General features: G+C 44.2%; 1 protein-coding gene across 3 annotated transcripts in view; it reads right to left on the bottom strand.

Moving 5' to 3' along the window:
• TSPAN4 (tetraspanin 4) overlaps nt 1-18,213 on the bottom strand; it is a 923,335-nt gene that overhangs the window by 716,304 nt on the left and 188,818 nt on the right. For all 3 annotated transcript variants that reach the window (XM_053302002.1, XM_053302099.1, XM_053302289.1), the window contains exon 2: nt 7,440-7,519. The gene's annotated coding sequence lies outside the window, so the exon portion shown is untranslated. The remainder of the gene's footprint in view (nt 1-7,439; nt 7,520-18,213) is intronic.

Below are 18,213 nucleotides of genomic sequence, written 5' to 3' on the forward strand. Positions count from 1 at the left end.
CCCCCAGCACTAGCCACTCACCTTCCAAGATGGCACTGAAACACAGAACAACTCTGTGCCCTTTAAGGGACCTTGAAACCAGTAAGGGAATCTGTGAGGAATCTGTGTATGTGTGTGTGTGTGGTATTGCTCACCTCTGTGCAGACCTAAAGAGCTGTTCAGATTATCTGGTTTCAGCTCTTCGGAGTCAAATATTTGCACAGGCCTTTTACTTTGCTCCCCTCCCCTGGAAATGTTCCTGCTGCTGCCCATAACTGCTCTTATCCCATTAACAGCCTCAGTGCTGTGGGAACAGGGAATATGAAGTGGGGATGTTTTAGGCACCTCTTCTAGGTTTTCAATTCAGGCACTTCACCATTGGCTTGTACAGGTGTTCAATGGGAAATGAAGCCCTCTGTCACCAAACCTAGGCACCCTGTGAGCCCTTCCCCCAGCCTCTTTAAATTGATCTTTTTAGTCAGCACAGGTTACATGAGAGGTTGACCCTCTGTCAGACATGGGCTCCTTCTCTTGTGAGACTAGCCAGCAATGGCAGAGCAATTCTGTCCTGAGCAGTCCCTCTTCAGCCACAGCTGAGCAGTCCCTCTACTCTGCCACAGCTACTGTGGCAGTCAGCCCGGTTATCTCCTCCCCAACCACTCTGCCATGCCTGGCTTCCTGCAAGCCTCACAGCATCAATTCCCTAAGAAGGAGATAGTCCCTATTGGCCTGGTGGTGCATCAGAAATAGTTTACACTCATTCTTAGTTTCTCTTCCTAGGTTGCACGGGGTTAGGGCCCGTGATCACAGCTTGCTTAAGGAATGACATCTCCACAGGAAAGGACTTATGTGTGTGTGAGTGTGTGATTAATGGAATGAAATTAAAGGAACCATCCACAACAAGATGTTGCTGCCAGCCACAAAGTCAGCTTAAGCTAAAAGAGTGTGTGTCTAGCAAACGCTCTTGCCTTTGTTTTATCAGCCTCAAAGACAGAATCCTTTTCAAACTTCTTCTGAGTAAAGGCAATTACTTCTGTTCAATACAAACTCAAAGAAAGCACAACTGTCTGACTTCAAATGAAACCCAGAAAATGAGCCTTCCACAGTCTAGCTCTCTTCATTTTAAACTGTGCTTTAAAATTTTGGTACTCTGAGGTTATGCATGGGCATGTTAAAGAAGTCTGCCAGTAGGGGAGTTAAATTCACTTTGGCTATTTTTTAAATTAAATAATTGCTTTGCATTTCTTTTAATTTCATAAGCAGCAGAATAGTATTTTCTAAAAAACCAATCTCCCAATAAAACCTTTACATTTTCCCTCCACTCAAAATGTGTGATCTAGTGATAGTGATCAAAGTTAAAGTCACATTTTGTGGCTGTGATCTTGCCCAATAGCCTGTCAGCAGGAAAACTGCAATTCCATTCTTTCTGCTTTTTTTCTGCATTGGCTTATCCCTGATTCAAGAGAGACAACATTGACTGAGCCATATAAAGTAAGTGTGTGTGAGGAGTGTGTGTGTGTGTGTGTGTGTGTGTGTGTGTGTGTGTGTGTGTGTGTGTGAGAGAGAGAGAGAGAGAGAGAGAGAGAGAGAGAGAGAGAGAGAGAGAGAGAGAGAGAGAGAGAGAGAGACTTTCCCCCCCTCAGCCTGCCAGGTGAGGCTCATACAGGGAGGGTTTTGCACTGCCCTTCAAGCCACCACTGATGAGTGTTGCTCAGACCCTTAGTAGCCAACAGCCTCCACTCAGCAATGGCAAGTGAGATAGTGCACTGCACTAACACACTCCAATGATCCTGTCAGTGACCCCACAGAATGGTCTGAAATGTGCAACTCTATTCTTGAAGCTAAAAAGATCAGGCTCTGTAAGCTAAATGGATGGGGAAATGGCCTGCAAACCATATACAAATGTATACATAAATATGACAAATTAAGAGCTCATATATACAGGTATTGGTTGCTGTTCGTAACACTGATTGCACACCACCAGCATTGTTAACTGCTATAGGGGATGCTTACATGACAAAAGGATTTCCATCACCAAAAAGGTAGCTGCAAATTACAAAAAGGTCTTTGCTGTATTGGAGGAATAGCATCAAATGCACAAGTAGTTACCATTAGAGCTGAAGTACTATTAGAAATAGCTGCTGTAAAGTATTATGTCAACAATGGGCATCACTAATTATCAGTGGTGCTCTATTGGGGAGTTGAAACAGGCAGCAGGCAGCTACGATTGTGAAAGCCAAGGGCTAAATATTGAAAAACAAGTGGGCAGCAAGTAGACAAATCCTGAGGTTTCCTCTGCATCTCAGTATAGTTGGGTGTGCCCATAAAAGATATACTGGCAGCCATGTGTGTTGGTATTTTACAAAAAATCCCCAAAGCAGCAGAAAATCCCAAAATCCTCTGGCTACATGCTAAATTTAAAAGAATGGGGAGTAGAGGAAAAAAATATGTTCTGGTACAGTAGAAGTACCATCTGCAGTATATGACAATCTTAAGACAGAGATTCAGGAAGCTCTTTGCAGACTATTAATACCTGAAGTTGCCTGAATATTCCACCTGTTAGAATATTGACCCATCATGCTCAGTGTTGTCTTCACTGATTGGCAGTAGGTGCCCAGGATCTAAGACACGGGTCTTTTCCAGTCCTACCTGATACCAAAGATTCAACATGGAACCTGTGCTCTACCACTGAGAGATGATCTCTTCCCTAATTAAGGGCCAAACTATATGTGATGTTAAATATGCAATTGTCCTTCTGCTTTGTGGGTTTTTTAAAAAGATGAAAATAAAGAAATAGCAGCAACAAGGGAGCACATCTGGACTGTAAAAGCAGAAAGGGGGAGTGAGATTAACCTCTTTGCCCTGAACCAAACTCCTGACAAAACTACTCCAAAGCAGCTATTTATATTAGTAGGGAAACTGCCATATTTCAGCTTATCTTCCAATGCAAATAGTATCTTCAAGGGGAGATTTTCCTTAGGACTACAGCAAGGGATGAAAAGGTTTTTAAAAACACACCATACAATCCTAAATTGAATTGGGTTTGCCCCACTGTTGCTATTAAAATAAAATAAAAATACACAAACAGAAAGATTACTACATGTTATTTAACATTGTGTCTTGTTTGGTCCGAAGTTCTTTTGCACTGAGCACAAACGGTCTTAGATCAGCATAAAACAGATTACAATGGCATACAACAGCATCAACCAACAACAATATTGATATACCGCTTTTTAACAAAAGTGTCTAAAGCGATTTACATAGAGAAATAATAAATAAATAAATGACATAAAAGGCACATAAAACTCCCTAGATCCTAAGATTCCAAGGGCCTAAAATCTCAATCTCAAAATCCTGAAATCGTAGAATCCCAAAGTTTTAAAATTCCAAGGTCTTGATATCTAAGAAGTTTCAAAACTATAAAACTGTAAAACTTTAAAATGCTGGCTATAAAATGCTATTTTATTTTGTTGAGTGCACTACAACTGAGCTGTAAAGTTAAGCGCTGTGTCTGGCCTGATTAGGTCTTACTGCCTGTCAGGACCTGATGGATTTTGCACACTGCTGTGTTGAACTTGCCAACATTATGTGTGGTAACAGGGTTGGAGTCAGAGAGCAGAAGAGAGGTGTAGAACTGGCTTCAGCACCCTGGGGACTTGAGTAATAGCAGGAGGATGTGGATGGTGTGAATATCTCTGTAGAATGGGCAGTGGAAGAGAACATGCACTGTAGTTTCAACTTGCCCAGAGTCACAGCGGAACAGGCATTCCAAGAGGGAGGTTTTCCTGTATCTGCCTTCTAGCATGGCTGAGGGGAGGGCACAACATTGGGCCAGGGTAAAGGTCCTTCTTGATTTGGAGCTTTCAGCTGTGTTATATATGCGGCGGGGGATACAGTTCATCTTAGTCTTTCATTGATGAGGATGTTCTAGGTCCTGCCTAGATTAGTTTGGTGCTCTATGTCTGTTATATATCATTTGATAAGTGTTTTTGCCTATTCGTACCCCATGGCAAGTTGTGGGGAGGGGGGGGAGACACAGGGACATCTTTGTCTGAAATGTTTGTTTCTAATTGGACTGGTAATTATCCTGTAGTGTTAGGGAGGCTAGACCCAATGGGCTGAGGAATAACCTTAGCCGGTAGCTGAGTATGGCCATCCATACTCTGACCTTCACTTTCACCAGACCTGTCTCCAGGCGTAAGGCAGCATTGGAGACACACTGTGGAATTGGTACAACTGCTCTTAGGAATCTGGACAGGATGAGTGCCAATGGGGCTAAGTTGGAGAAGGGGCCCAATTGGGAGCCATGGAGGAGTTGTTCCTGAGGCTTGGTTTCAAACAGTTTGAGGGCTGCAAGTATGTAGTGGCCTCCTCTTGTACAGAAGAATTTAGGATGGCAGAGATGCTCCTCTGTGCATTTTGGGTAACGTAAGAGCCATGAGCTTTTCTGGTGCCAGAGGCACAGAGAACTACCCCCAAGTATTTAAAGCATGAGACTTGCTCAATCTTTTGCCCATTTATGTGCCAGGAGTGCATCTTGGGTCTCTTGGCAAAGGCCATGATTTTGGTTTTATGTTAGTTGGTTTCCAGTGGGTCTTCCTTGGAGTATTGGGCAAGGGCCCTCAGAGCTCTTCTGAGACCTATGAGGGTCCTTGAGATAATTGTTGCATAGTCTGTGTACAGCAGGGTAGAGGTGTGTCTCTCTGTGAACTTTGGAGGTTGGTGGAAATGGCATTGCCATGCAGGTTGGGAAGATTAACTGTGTTTGTAAGGGTTTAAATTTATGTTTGGAATTATTATTATAGCAAGGGTAAATTTCATAGTTAATCTTTCATGAAGAGAGGTGTGCAGGAAGTCCATTTTCACTTATTCTGTTTGTTATGAATGATAATAATATTATTGTTAAAATCAATAAAAATTGAATTTGGAAAAGAAAAAGAAAAAGAAATGGCATTGCCACCATGGCATTGATATAGAAGTTAAATAGGAATGGGGCAAGAATGCAGCTTTGTTTGATGCCCTTCCAGGTTGGGATGTCACTTGAAAGCTTTGGGGGTTGCACCTTATTTTGAAGGACATGTGAACATGCAGGATACATATGAGGTATAGCAGGCATCAGCCAGTTGAGGAAGCTTTCAGTTTCTCCCACAGTTTGACTCAGGAGATGGAGTCAAATGCTGCCTCAAGGTCTATAAAAGCTGCATAAGTGGCATGGGTGGAATATTTCTCAGTAAGGTGCTGTGGAACTAAGCACTGGTCAATCATGTATCAGCCCTTCCTGAAGCGAGCCTGCTCCTCCATGAGGAGATTTTCTTGGTCCAGCCAGTCCCTAAGCTTCCAGTATAGATGCCTAGCGTAGAGCTTACTGATTGCACTGAGCAAGCTGATGGGTCTCTAGTTTGCAGGGTTGTCCTTTCTGCCTTTTTTGAAGATGGGGACAATTACTGCTAGTCCCTAGTCCTTGGGAATATGGCCCTGTGTGTCAATAAATGTGAAGAGTGAGGCCAAAGTTTGGGCCCACCATGCTGAGTTGTTGTTTTTTAATAAACAACTCCGGGGGAATTAAGTCCTCCCTGGGGAACTTCCCCGATCTTAGTTGGGATATAAGGTTCTTAATCTCAGATGTCGTCATTGGCAGCCATGTGGGCAGATGCTCTATATCGTGTAGGGGGCAGCTATATTCTGCAGTTCCATCTTCATAAAGTTTGTGGAAGCGTTTTCCCCAAATCCCTGGTGGGATGTAGCTATGTAGTGTTGGGACATTACTGAGATTTGTTGTGATGCACCAGAATGAGGCCGAGTCATTGAATCTGACTGCCTGGATGAGTCGTGACCAGGTAGCTTTCATAGAGTCTCTTTTCTTGCAGACAAGCAGTTGTTTGTATTGCCTCTTCTTCTGAAGGAGGTAATGTGCAGACATTAGCCCTGTGTTGATTGTGTAGACATGGTAAGTGTTGATGAGTACTTCCTGCCCCACTTTCTTTTGCACTGATGCAGTCTTTGTTGAACCATGGTTTGGAATGGTGTAGGTGTTGCTTTGGGGAGGCATTGATTTTGCGTAAATCTCTAGGGCTGCACTGAAGGGTTCTGCTATAGTCAGGGAGAGCCTGATGTGCTGAAAGTTTTCCAAGGTTTGTAGATCAGATATTGCTTGATCTAGGTGGGTGGTCCTTTTGGCACAGCAAGCTTTTCCCATTTGGCATGGCAAGCTCAGCCCCACACTCAATGTGAGACTGTTGGATGAGAAGGGCTTTAGTTGGAGAGAGATTGGAAAGTGGTTGCTGTTGAATTAGGGGATAGCATCGAAGCTCTCAGCAAATGGGACCAGGTTTCCAGAGGTGATTACATTGTCAATAGGCTTTAGAACCAATTATTTCCAGAACTTTCTGGGGGAAATATTTTTGGGCCTTTATAGTTTTTTATAGGTCACCTGCTTGAACTATGTATCACATATCTTTGCCTGAATACATACTCTCGAGCACATATAAATACTTGTCCATGACTAAGGTACTCAACTGAAACTCTAGAGATTAGTTTTTAATCTGGTATATATTTAGAACTGGTGTCTGAACTTAAAACTTTGTCATTCAAGTCCTCCATTTCCAGATGCAAAATAAAAATGCTTCATCCTTCCATCACAAAGGTACCAGGAAAAGAAAAAAGCAAGAGCAAAATGAGGAGTTCAGATCCAAGAAAACTAACTCTCAAAAGTTTTTTAAACTGACCAAGAAATAAATGGAAATATAGTACAGAGGATATCTAACATGCACACTGGAGAGAAACACTGCAGTTAAACTGCATTTTAAAATATTTAATACTGTATGAAAGCCATATGTGTTCCACCGATTCATTGATCAGGAGAGATCTGAAGACTGACAGGGGTCAATGAATGGTTTCATAAGGGCTAGGGGGAAAAAATATTTCTCCAGTATTTCAAACAAGGCTAAAAGGATAAATCAGGCATCTAAAAGTACAGAACCTCTCAAGAGCCTTTGAAAAGAAAAGAAAATCAAAGCATCCACTTTTGAAGATTTAATACTGAAGATTTCATAGAACAGAAATGATAGATGGGAAAATATATTAAGTGTCTACTATACAAAGGTCATTTTAGGATTACTTCCCTGCTGTTTTGCTTTTTATTATTATTAATTTTTTTTGCTTTGTCCAGTCTTTCTTTTTAAAAAAAAACCTATAAAGAAGGAGATGCTAATCATGCTTGCTCAATTTATACCCCCCTAAGTCCCCCTACTCATTATGCAGATGAACTGTAATCACATGTGAAGAATAAGAATGCCATTTCACATTAAGGGTGCCATTAGGAACACAGGCTTTGTTCAAAGAATGATCAAACACATAAATACATAAATGGCCCCACACAGCTGGATTAAAGCTTAAGTGGGCAGTTATTGGAGAACAAATATGAAATAAGCATCAGTTAATATAAAGATGCAGAGACTTACCAGGAGCACACGTTTGCAGATGATGCCCGATGTGGATGATACAGCCTTCAATTGCCTAAAACAATTATGGTCCTTTGCCTCTGTTTAAAAAAAAGAACAAAAATTTTCAAAATGTGGCAATTTTCTAACAAACTAGCTTGATACAGCCTAAGTTTTCACATGTTTTCCTGCTGCATTTCCTCTTCACTTGAAGGACCCTTGTATTAAAGCTCCAGTATATCAGTTACAATAAATAATGCAAGGAAATTATTAAGGGTGGTTATGCACATGCTTGGAAGCGGATGTATAAACCATTTTTGAACCCTCTTGTTTTGCTTTGGCTGTAACCTGTGAATAGGGAACTAGCAACTCCAAAGTTCCTATTAATATCTTATCCCAGAACTAGATGCAGGTGCACACCTCATTTTCACTGCTTCATACAATGCAAAAGTCACTCTAAGTCAAACCACTTTCAAACATGGCTATACCACTACTACTGTCCCTGGAGACAAAAAGCCTAATCACATCAAGGGAAGTTTGTGAATAGCTTTACAGCAGGAACACATGCTGAAAAGTTCTTCTGCTTCCTAAGACAGGAATCATAGAAAGAATATTCCTAGTGAATTTTTGTTGTGTAGAACTAAACCCAAGCCTCATATGATGACTTTTTTGAAAGCAGTTGGCATTGGTATTATATTACCAGCATTAATGTTTGTCAGAAGTATTATATGGCCAAGTAGTTTTATTGGCAGTACTTAGATAGCATATGGGATGGTGTCCCCAGATATTATGCTGAACCAGTGCTTAGCCTCTTTTAATATCAGGGCTCAGCCTGAGAACACGAACAGTAAAAATTTAGTGCCTTTGAGCATATGCAGAACATTTTTTTCTCATGCCACTAAGTCCTGGCAAGCCAGCTACTTTATCTTTGCCATGTGACTTCTCCCACTTTGTGTGAAGTAACCTCAGTATGAACCAAGTTGTACATGGATACAGCCATTTCTGCAATCACAGTGGCACTTTTTCTAATTAGCCAGTTATGAACATGCAATCTTCATTGCAGTCTTCATTTGCTACCCTGCATTTCAGGGTAAATAATAAATTAATAATAAAATAATGATAAAAGCAGCAGAAGCAGCCACCCCATATACAAGAGTTGGCCAGTATTTCTGGAAGTAGTTCTAAGCAGCCAAGGTCAGAAGTAGAGATGGGTGGTAGTGGAGCTCAACAGAAGGTAACAATAGAAAACAGGGTGTTATGCAGTTTTGCTTTTGAGCCAAGACTGTGGTGCAGTGACCAGCGAAATAACCATAACCCTAAGATTGCCAGTTTAAGATTCTGATTAGCAGCCAAACTGTCAGGATCAGCTGAGACTTGAAATGGGTCTATGCACTTGTGCCTACCACAGTGAACCACCTGAGATTGCAACAAAGAGGAAGAATGTATTTATTACATATATCCCACCTTTCAATTTTCAATAAGATGTTCGAGGCAGCTTACCCTCAAGAAGAGGTTGCATTATTTCCCCAGGCTCCAATTCAGATAACCTACTGGCTCTCTCTAGACAGGCATGGCATAAAAGCATCCCACTCAAGCCTTTGTCTGACTAAACCACAGCCAGGTTCTTTCTTTGTCGTTCTCTCTCTAGTCTCCTTATATACACTTTCACCTGCCAACCTGCTTGTTTATATTCTGTTCTCCCTGCCTGGCACCTTTCCAATTTACCTGTATGTCTGCCAGTGTTTCTGCTTGCAGTCTCCCAAATATGTGTTGTCGTTTTGTTGTTGTTTTTTACACAGACCTTGGTCTTCCTGTACTACATTTATGAGGTCCCAGTGCCTAAGTTCTCCATGAACCTTCACGTGGGATCTTCCCAGCAATTCTAACTCTGGTTCCAGTCCTGTCATGTATTATACTGCCAGCACATCACATGCTTGTGGCCTAGCACTGAAACAGCCTTCTGTTTTGCCACCTCCAAATCTAGAAATTAAACCAATGCTCACACATCACAGGTAATAGAGCTACAACATCATGTGCACAACTAAACTTCTGTAGTGTTTTATCACTAGCATTAACTCATCTATATATTTAATTCTCTAAGGCATACACATGGCTAATCCCATGCGTGGCAGCTCTCGCAAGAGTTCAGAGAGCTGCCCAATAGGCTACACACAGGATGGGTGAGAGAGGGGGAAATGGCAGTGGCAGCAGCGCCTGAAGAAAACTGTGGCAGGCGGGAAAATGAGTGGGAGGACAAAATGGTGGCAGGCAATGCACTGCGCAGGCAGGCAAAATGGTGGGGGATGGGCAGGAGGACAGGTGGGCAAAACGGCAGTGACAGTGACCAGGGAAGAAGGTGGCAATGGCGGCAGGGCAGCAGGCCAGGAGGCAGAGGAAGGAATAAACCGGCTGGGCAGGGTGGGTAGGAGAAAAACGGTGATGGAGGGAACAGCAGCGGGACCAGGCGGGTGGGGGGAACGGCAGTGGCAGTGGAGGCGGCCAGAGGCACAGGTGCTCTGCACCCATCCCACCTAGTACAAATAAATACACATATGATCACTCTCTCACACCGACCAACCATTCTATACAACACTGATCCCCGAATAGCAAGAAGAAGAAGAAGAAGAAGAAGAAGAAGAAGAAGAAGAAGAAGAGCAGGAGGGGAGTACTACAATATACATATCTCTACAATTGTGACAAGTGCTTTTAGCTTAAGCTGGATGCACCAGCTGGAAACTTTTGCAAGTACACAGAAGTTTATAAACTTGCAATTGTAAAAATCCCACCAATCGCATCATCTTCAGCAATTATAAGCTTAAATTTTATAATGCTTACCTTGTAAAACTACACAGACTACCTTAGCACAGAAGTTAGGCCACATAGATAATAGAGGTTCCAGGTGCTAAACTGTAATGATGTTCAGAAAATCAAGGTGAAAACCAGGTAACAGAATGTTCCCAGCCCTCATTATGCGAAGCTGCATTATTGTCTCTTGACATTTTGCCAGCCCGTAAATCAAACTAGCAATGAGAACAGTCAGTAAGACATCCCATAAAGCCTTTTATTTTATGCAGGGAATTAATGAAGTTAACATCAAGTGTTCCCTGAGAAGATGTAGCTGTCTGACAACTTTTTAAGTCCTTTTGGAAAGGAGGGGGAATCTTAGTTTGAAATATCAGAAGCAGAATCACCTTTTAAGGCAGAAGGCAGCTTGTGGGGCAGGGGGGTGGGTAGTTTTAAATACATATGAAGAGACAGAGGTATGTTGGTAAAAAAAAATTAATTGAAAGGGGAGAAAGGGTTTAGTGAGGGAAACCCAAAAGAGATCCGTCTATGCCTCCCCACCCTGCATACCTCAACTGTGACTTGCTAGTGTAAATCTGCAGATTATGTCTCTTTGCCTTTGGAGAGCAGCTTTAGATTAAAAACAGGCCAGACTGAATCTGCTCAGGCACTGGGAGGATTGAAAGGTGGTCTCATTGTGGCCTTTAAAGCCATGTTACACCCGAAAACGTTCTTGTTCATTAAGATAAATTCTGCAACAAATCAAACTGAAGCAAATTGAGCAGATATTAAGGGTCTATTCATGTAGGTATATGTAGCCTGTGAAATAGCCAAGGAGAAAGGGATTGGTCTATGCCAAGCCAGGCATACTCCTGCCGTCACCACACACTAGCTTCCCTGTTTCAGTTAAAGCTGTATGGACAGCCAGGACATTCAGATGTCATAGTGGGCAGAAGGTGGTAAAACCCACATAAGTAAAAGCACACCAGAATGTAACAGGACAAAATGTCTACCTGCTTTGAAAAAGAATGTTTTATGTAAGATCTGAATAAGTCTGTGGGCAGATATGAATGTGGATGGAAAGATCCAACGGCACAGTTGTCCCATTCATGGCTATTAGGAACTTCACAGCCAGCCCAGAGCCCACATACGGACAAGCTTGTCTCATCCATGCCTATTAAAAACCTGTTCTTTAAAAATATTTTATAAAAGCTTTGATCCCCAAATGGCAAGGAGAAGCAATTAGGGGTGTGCACAGAACTGGGCTGCCCAGTTTGGTTGAACTGGACTTGAACCAGACATGCTTGGTTTTGCCATCCCTGAATCCGCACACACACACACCCAGTCTGGTCCAGGGGGTTCGCAATTTTTAAAAAAATTACTCACACCTCTGGGGGGCTTCTCTGAGGCTGCAGGGGTCCCCTCCGGAGGTTCCCCTTTCCCCACCATCCTCCGTTAACGCTCAAATCACCCAATTTGCATGGTCTTTGGCCTGTTTCCAGTCCTCACCCCCATTGTGGGGGCCATTTTGAAAGCTGTCACACATGCCCAATGGACCTCTGCATGGCCAGGTGACCTTCCAGAGACACACACACCCTGCAGCCTCAGAGAAGCCCCTGGAGGGGGTTAGTAAATTTTTATTTTTTTAAAAAAAACTCTTAGAACAGGCCGGGGGGCCGTGTTTCGGTTCAATATATGGGGGGAGGGTGGGGAGGGTGGTTCACAATTAATAATAATAATACCCCGGGGGGCTTCTCCAAGGCTGTGGGGGTGGGGGTGTCTCTGGAAGTTCCCTTTCCACCCGCCAGCCTTCATTAATGCCCAAATCACCCAGTTCAGGCAGTCTTCAGCCTGTTCCATGCCTCATCCCCATAGTGGTGGCCATTTGGTTCGATATCAAACCGAACCGGGGGGGTTCAGTCCGATATTGAACCAGTATTCAATCTGATATCAAAACAGTTTGGTTCTACGTCGAACAGGTTCAGAAATGAACCTGTTTGCACATCCCTAGAAACAATAAGATAAAAGAGTATTGATGACCTTGAATGAAACAAGGTGCACAGGAACCCACCAACCATCCTGTTTCTGAGGCTGTTCTTCTCTGTGACTGAGTTTTCCTTCCCATGTTTCATCCCTTGCATATATCTAGATTACCCAATCATTCAAGGGATTTGAGAAAATTTCCTCCTGCTTATTTTGGCACTTCCCTTTGCCATGTCTGTAACATTTATCAAAACGTTTTTACTATTTTTTAAATTATTACTACTATTATGACTATGATGACAAATAGTTCTATAGTGCTTTTCAACAAAAGTACTCAAAGTGACTTATACAGAAAATAAATATTATTTGGTTCCCTGTCCCAAAATGGCTTACAAGCTAAAAACAAACATAAGGTAAACACCAGGAACCACCACTGGAAGGATGCTGTGCTGAGGTTGGTTAGGACTAGTTGCTCTTCTCTTGCTAAATACAAGAGAATCTCTACTTTTAAAAAAGGTACCTCTTTGCTCAGTTAGCAGGGGTAAAGGATGTGCACATTTCCACACGAGCACTCATACAGCTCCTTTACAGCATTGCTCTGACATTTCAAGAACAATTTCTAACATTTTTTAAAAAAATTCAGTTTTTCAAAATAGTATGTGTTCACCCCTTCTTCAGCACATTCAAGAATATTTTAAGTTTCCTTAATGAAAGGGTTAAAACCCATGTATCCACAGTTCCTAGAGCGCCAGGAGGGACTGTGGAAATCAGTTCTGCACACCATTTTGTCTTCAAGGGCTATTTTGTGGCTCCTTTCTTTTAAAGCATGAACTTTCCCCTGCAATTTTTCACAGTTGGGGGGGGGGGCATGTTCAGGGCATTCCTGGGCACATACAGACCTTGCAGAGCACACCACAATAAGTTATTTCACGTTATTTTGCCTTTTTGCCATTGTTTTGCATTTTCCCTCCACTTTGGAACCTAACCCCCATTTTCCCATAGCAATAATGCCTTGTTACTCACAGGAGTAGGCAAGGAATGGAACCCACACGATTAATGAGGTTCTCCTGTATCTATATGCACACTAATCTTTACTTCACCACTTCATTAACTTGTACTAGACAAGAGGGTGAACAGGCATTTCTCTCTGCAACCAGACCTCTTCCGCCCCCAACCCCGATTTTACAGGTATAATTATCAGCTACCAATGCTGGATTAGCACTACTGCCACAGTAGTAATAAGGAAGAATTCTGCTCCACAGAAATCACAGTCAACACAGCCTTCCAATGCAGAGTAACTAGCCTTCGAACAAACATTATTATAATGAAGCAAGTGTTTTAAAAGCTACCACTACAAGTTTTCCACAATACCACATTTGCACATTTTTTTTCTGGGGGGGAAACTGGCTTTTGTACTAGCCTGAGCTATTTTATATACTTCTCCTTATTCTCTCTCTAAGATCATACTCCAAGAATGCAAAAGCCTGGAAATTCTGAGGACAGCTATTTTAGCCGATACACCTCAAGGGAGTTCCCGGAAGACAGAACATGGTGAATTCAACACTGGCACCTGATTTGGAGCCATCTGATTAAAAGGTGTCGCTAGCAACACTGTTCTCCATGGACATATTAGAAGAGCCAGGGAGAAGAAGTTCTTCCATGCATGCCTGTCTTCCTCTTTTAAAAAAACAACTCTCTTGCCTTAGTATTTTTGTGGGGAGGTGTCCCCCCCCCACACACCCCTTTCGCACTTTTAAATCATAATTTCATTGTCATGGAGACTCACTTTCTTTTAACACAGTGCAATCAAAGCAATGAAAAATTAAGTGCTAAAGATCAGAACTAACCGGAACAGCCTTAACAAAAATATCTTCTATAAATCCAGCCACAGCATTATGTTGTCTCATCCTTGCCCAGCAACTAACATCCCACTTCCTGCAAATAAATTATGGACATGTTTTTGAAAATGCACACTGTGAGTCATGGAAAACTGGGCAGAGGTTTCAAGAAACAGATATTCATAACTGTGAGCAGCATGAGATTGTCAAGCATGTGTGCACACACACAAACATACACTACTTCTCTTCCGAGGAGAAGGAAAGATTAGTGCACTTTAGCCTACTGCAGCTTCATTCTTAACATCATTCACCAAAAGCGGCCATCAAGCCAATTTACTCCTAGCATGAGAGAATGTTTAGGCAAGAACAGAGAAAAGTACACACCACCATTTAAGCTAGGAGGTCAACAGGAAGGAGCCTAGAGGCAGGGTAGGGTTTTCAAACTTTGCAAATGTTAATTTTCACAGTATGATAGACTTCTGGAAGATTAAGTAAAACCTTTCCCCCATGAACCCCTGCTCCCCGTGTTTGGAAAGTGGACCAAAGTCAATTCATGTTCACAAGACAGGATTTCAAAACAAAAGCAACACAAAGCAACACCCTGCTTTTCTTGTTAGAGCAGAAAAGTCTGTGCATTTTGAAAATGAAATTCAATCAGTGCGGCATATTTGTCCCCCTTATATCTGAGAGCAAAATTAAGATGTGAAATAGTTCAGTTTCTTAAACGTACCCCATCAATATTTGCTGCATCATGGTTAACAGAGGAGTCTTCACTATTGACTTCAATTCCAATGAAAGACTTGGTGTCTAAGATGTACAGACAGCTGTCTCTGTTGATTCATGAATTATCTATGTGGTGTCCCCTCTGCTTCTGATACTACCTACTCAAACACCTTCTGGAACTGGCCCTTCCCAAGGTCCCTTTCCTCTTCCCAGCAGAACTTCCCAGCAGTATTTACATCTTTATCAGCAGTGTGTGGATGCAGTTCCCAGGACATACATGCATCAGAATATCATGAATATCAAAACATTCTGATGAAGACATGGACTGGAGAACTCACAGAAAGAACCATCATGGAGCAAAGCAAAGTGTCAATAAGTACAAGTTGTAGACTTTAATGTATCATCCCAGTACATGGCCAAACACAAGTCTGAATGCGTGAATTCTGAGCAGTAAATAGGGAAAGAAGCAAGAGGCCTTTGAGGACTGCTACCTTAGCAATGTGGGAACTTCTGCAATGTGTGTCTCCTTCTGGCATTATTCCAGGGCATTGTTCACACAGTGCTTTTAGCTTGCATCTCCTCCAGAATGGAGGGTGTGCATTCACATAGCTCCAGATTTACCCCAAAGTCCCTGAAAGCTATCAGGGAGCACTTCACACACAAGTTGGGTTAAAGGCAGGGGCATATCTAGGGTGGGGCAGGCAGGGCACATGCCCCAGGCGCCACTTGAAGGGGGGCGCCATTTTTTTAAAATGAAAAAAAAAACTAAAATGGCCGCCAAAAACAAAATGGCCACCGTGCATGCTCAAATGGCCTCTGTAAGGCACTAGGTCATGCCAGGCCTCGCAGAGGCCAATTGAGCATGCGCAGTGGCCATTTGTTTTTGGTGGCCGTTTTAAAAAAATATTTTTAAAAATGGCCACTGAACAAGCTCAAATGGTCCCTGCGAGGCCCTCAGCCTGGGAAAGGCTGCAGTGGTGAATTAAGAGGCCAGCAGGGGAGGGGGAACCTTTGCAGACCCCCCATGGCCTTTAGGAAGCCTCCCAAAGGTGCTGCAGGTTAAAAAAAAATTTAAGTTAATATAAGTCACTGTACACATATTCAGTTTGGCACTATGTACAGAGAATCAGGGCTTGTGAATACTGAACTGAAGCTTATGAGCTAGGATTGTATTCATTTGCTCTGACTTTCCTTCTTGTGATAAATGAGTTAAATGTGATGTCTTAATAATATGGCTATTAATGGTGAGTTTGTCTTTGAATCAGTGTGAAATCACCTGTGTCAGCCGGCAGCCCTTTGTGGCAGAGGGGGCTGCTGGGTAGCTCTAGAGTCTTATAAATACTGCTGAAGACATGCCGGCTGCATAGAGGAGGTGAAGAAGGCTTGAGGGTTTGGCTCTCTTTTCCTCCCTCCCTCTCTTCCTCTCTCCCTCCCCCCCTTCACCACCCGGACTTTACATCTGGCCCCTCTGGGTTTGTGTTTCTATCTATCTTACCCTGACGAGGAGCTGCCTACCAGCCGCTGTCTTCAGAAAGCCTGACAACTAACACCTGTGTCAGCCGGCAGCCCTTTGTGGCAGAGGGGGCTGCTGGGTAGCTCTAGAGTCTTATAAATACTGCTGAAGACATGCCGGCGGCGTGGCCGGCGGCGTGGCCGGAGGCCTGCCTGTAGGCGGCCGCCGAAGCCGGCCGCCAAAGGGGGCCGGGCCTTTGGGGCCGGGCCTTTGGGGCCGGGCCTTCGGGGCCGGGCCTTCGGGGCCGGGCCTTCGGGGCCGGGCCTTCGGGGCCGGGCCTTCGGGGCCGGGCCTTCGGGGCCGGGCCTTTGGGGCCGGGCCTTTGGGGCCGGGCCTTTGGGGCCGGGCCTTCGGGGCCGGGCCTTCGGGGGTGGGACTGAGGGCTGGGGGGTGGGGGTTGTTTGTGGGTGGATTTCTCTTTCTTTTGGGGGGGGGGGTATGAATGCTGCTTTTATTATTGTCCTGAGTTGTGCCAGGCCTAGTTGACGGGATGTGTTTGGGTTCTCCTGAGGGGGCGGATGCGGGGGCTGCGCCTGACAGCCTGGGGGCGGCTATTGCTGTAGTGGTGGGGAATAGAAGAATTGGCGCTGGCAGAACAGCTGGCCGTTACAGGGGAAGAGAAATTGGTAATTTAGTGACTATCTCTACTTCCAACTGTTCTGACAACTCTCAGGCCTTGGGGAACAGCACCAATTACCCACAGAACCTGACCTTGCTCCTTTGTAATGCCAGGTCAGTTCAAAATAAGACCGAAATTGTTCATGATCTAATCATGGATGAGGGAGCTGATCTGGTGTGTATAACTGAGACCTGGTTGGGGGAAGCGAGTGGCCCAGTGTGGGCTCAGCTTCTCCCTCCAGGTTACTCTGTTGTGGAGCAGGTTAGAGGAAGTGGGCGGGGGGGTGGAGTGGCTGTGGTCCATAAAAATACTATCTCCCTTACCAGGGCCCCTGTGAGACAGTTGACCTATATTGAGTGTGTATTTTTGAGGCTGGGAACTAGGGATAGATTGGGGATTCTGTTGGTGTACCGTTCACCCCGCTGCCCAACTGACTCCCTAACTGAGCTGTCGGAGCTGGTCGCGGAGTTGGTGATGGAGTCTCCCAGGCTTTTGGTGCTGGGGGACTTCAATATCCACTTTGGGGCTGGCTTGTCTGGTGCTGCTCAGGAGTTCATAGCGGCCATGACAACTATGGACCTATCCCAATTAATCTTTGAACCAACTCATGTTGCCGGCCACACACTGGATTTGGTCTTCTGTTCGGATCAGGGGGGTGTTCCGTGGGTGGGGAATCCGTTGGTTACCCCATTGTCATGGACGGATCACCACCTGGTTAAGGTTGGTATCGCGGACGCAACCCACCCCTGCAGGGGTGACGGACCTATTAGGATGGTCCGTCCAAAAAGGCTGCTGGACCCAGCAGGTTTCCAAAAGGCCTTGGAGGGTTTCGATGTTGGTGCGGCCGGTGATTCTATCGAGGCCATGGTGGGAACATGGAACAGAGAACTCACCAGGGCAGTAGATATTATTGCTCCTAAGCGTCCCTCCAGGCCTGCTTCTAAGATGGCCCCCTGGTATACAGAAGAGTTGCGGGGGATGAAGCGGCTTGGTAGGCGACTGGAACGCAGGTGGAGGAGAACTCGGCTCGAATCTGACAGGATGCAGCATAGAACCCATTTGAAGACCTATGCAATGGCGGTGCGTGTGGCAAAAAAACAATTTTGGTCGGCGCGAATTGCGTCTGCGGGCTCACGTACGGCAGAATTATCCCGGGTGGTGAGGAGTATAATTTCTGCTCCTTCTGCCTCAAATCAGTTCCCGGAGACACTCTGCTGTGACGCCTTTAGTGGGTTCTTTGCAAATAAAATATCCTGTATTCGGGCCGACTTGGACTCCACTATTTCTGCAGGGTCCGGGAGGGAGGTATCTAGCAATCCCTCTTGCAGTGTTAGG

Source organism: Hemicordylus capensis, chromosome 1 (genome assembly GCF_027244095.1).
Source record: "Hemicordylus capensis ecotype Gifberg chromosome 1, rHemCap1.1.pri, whole genome shotgun sequence".
NCBI lineage: Eukaryota > Metazoa > Chordata > Lepidosauria > Squamata > Cordylidae > Hemicordylus > Hemicordylus capensis.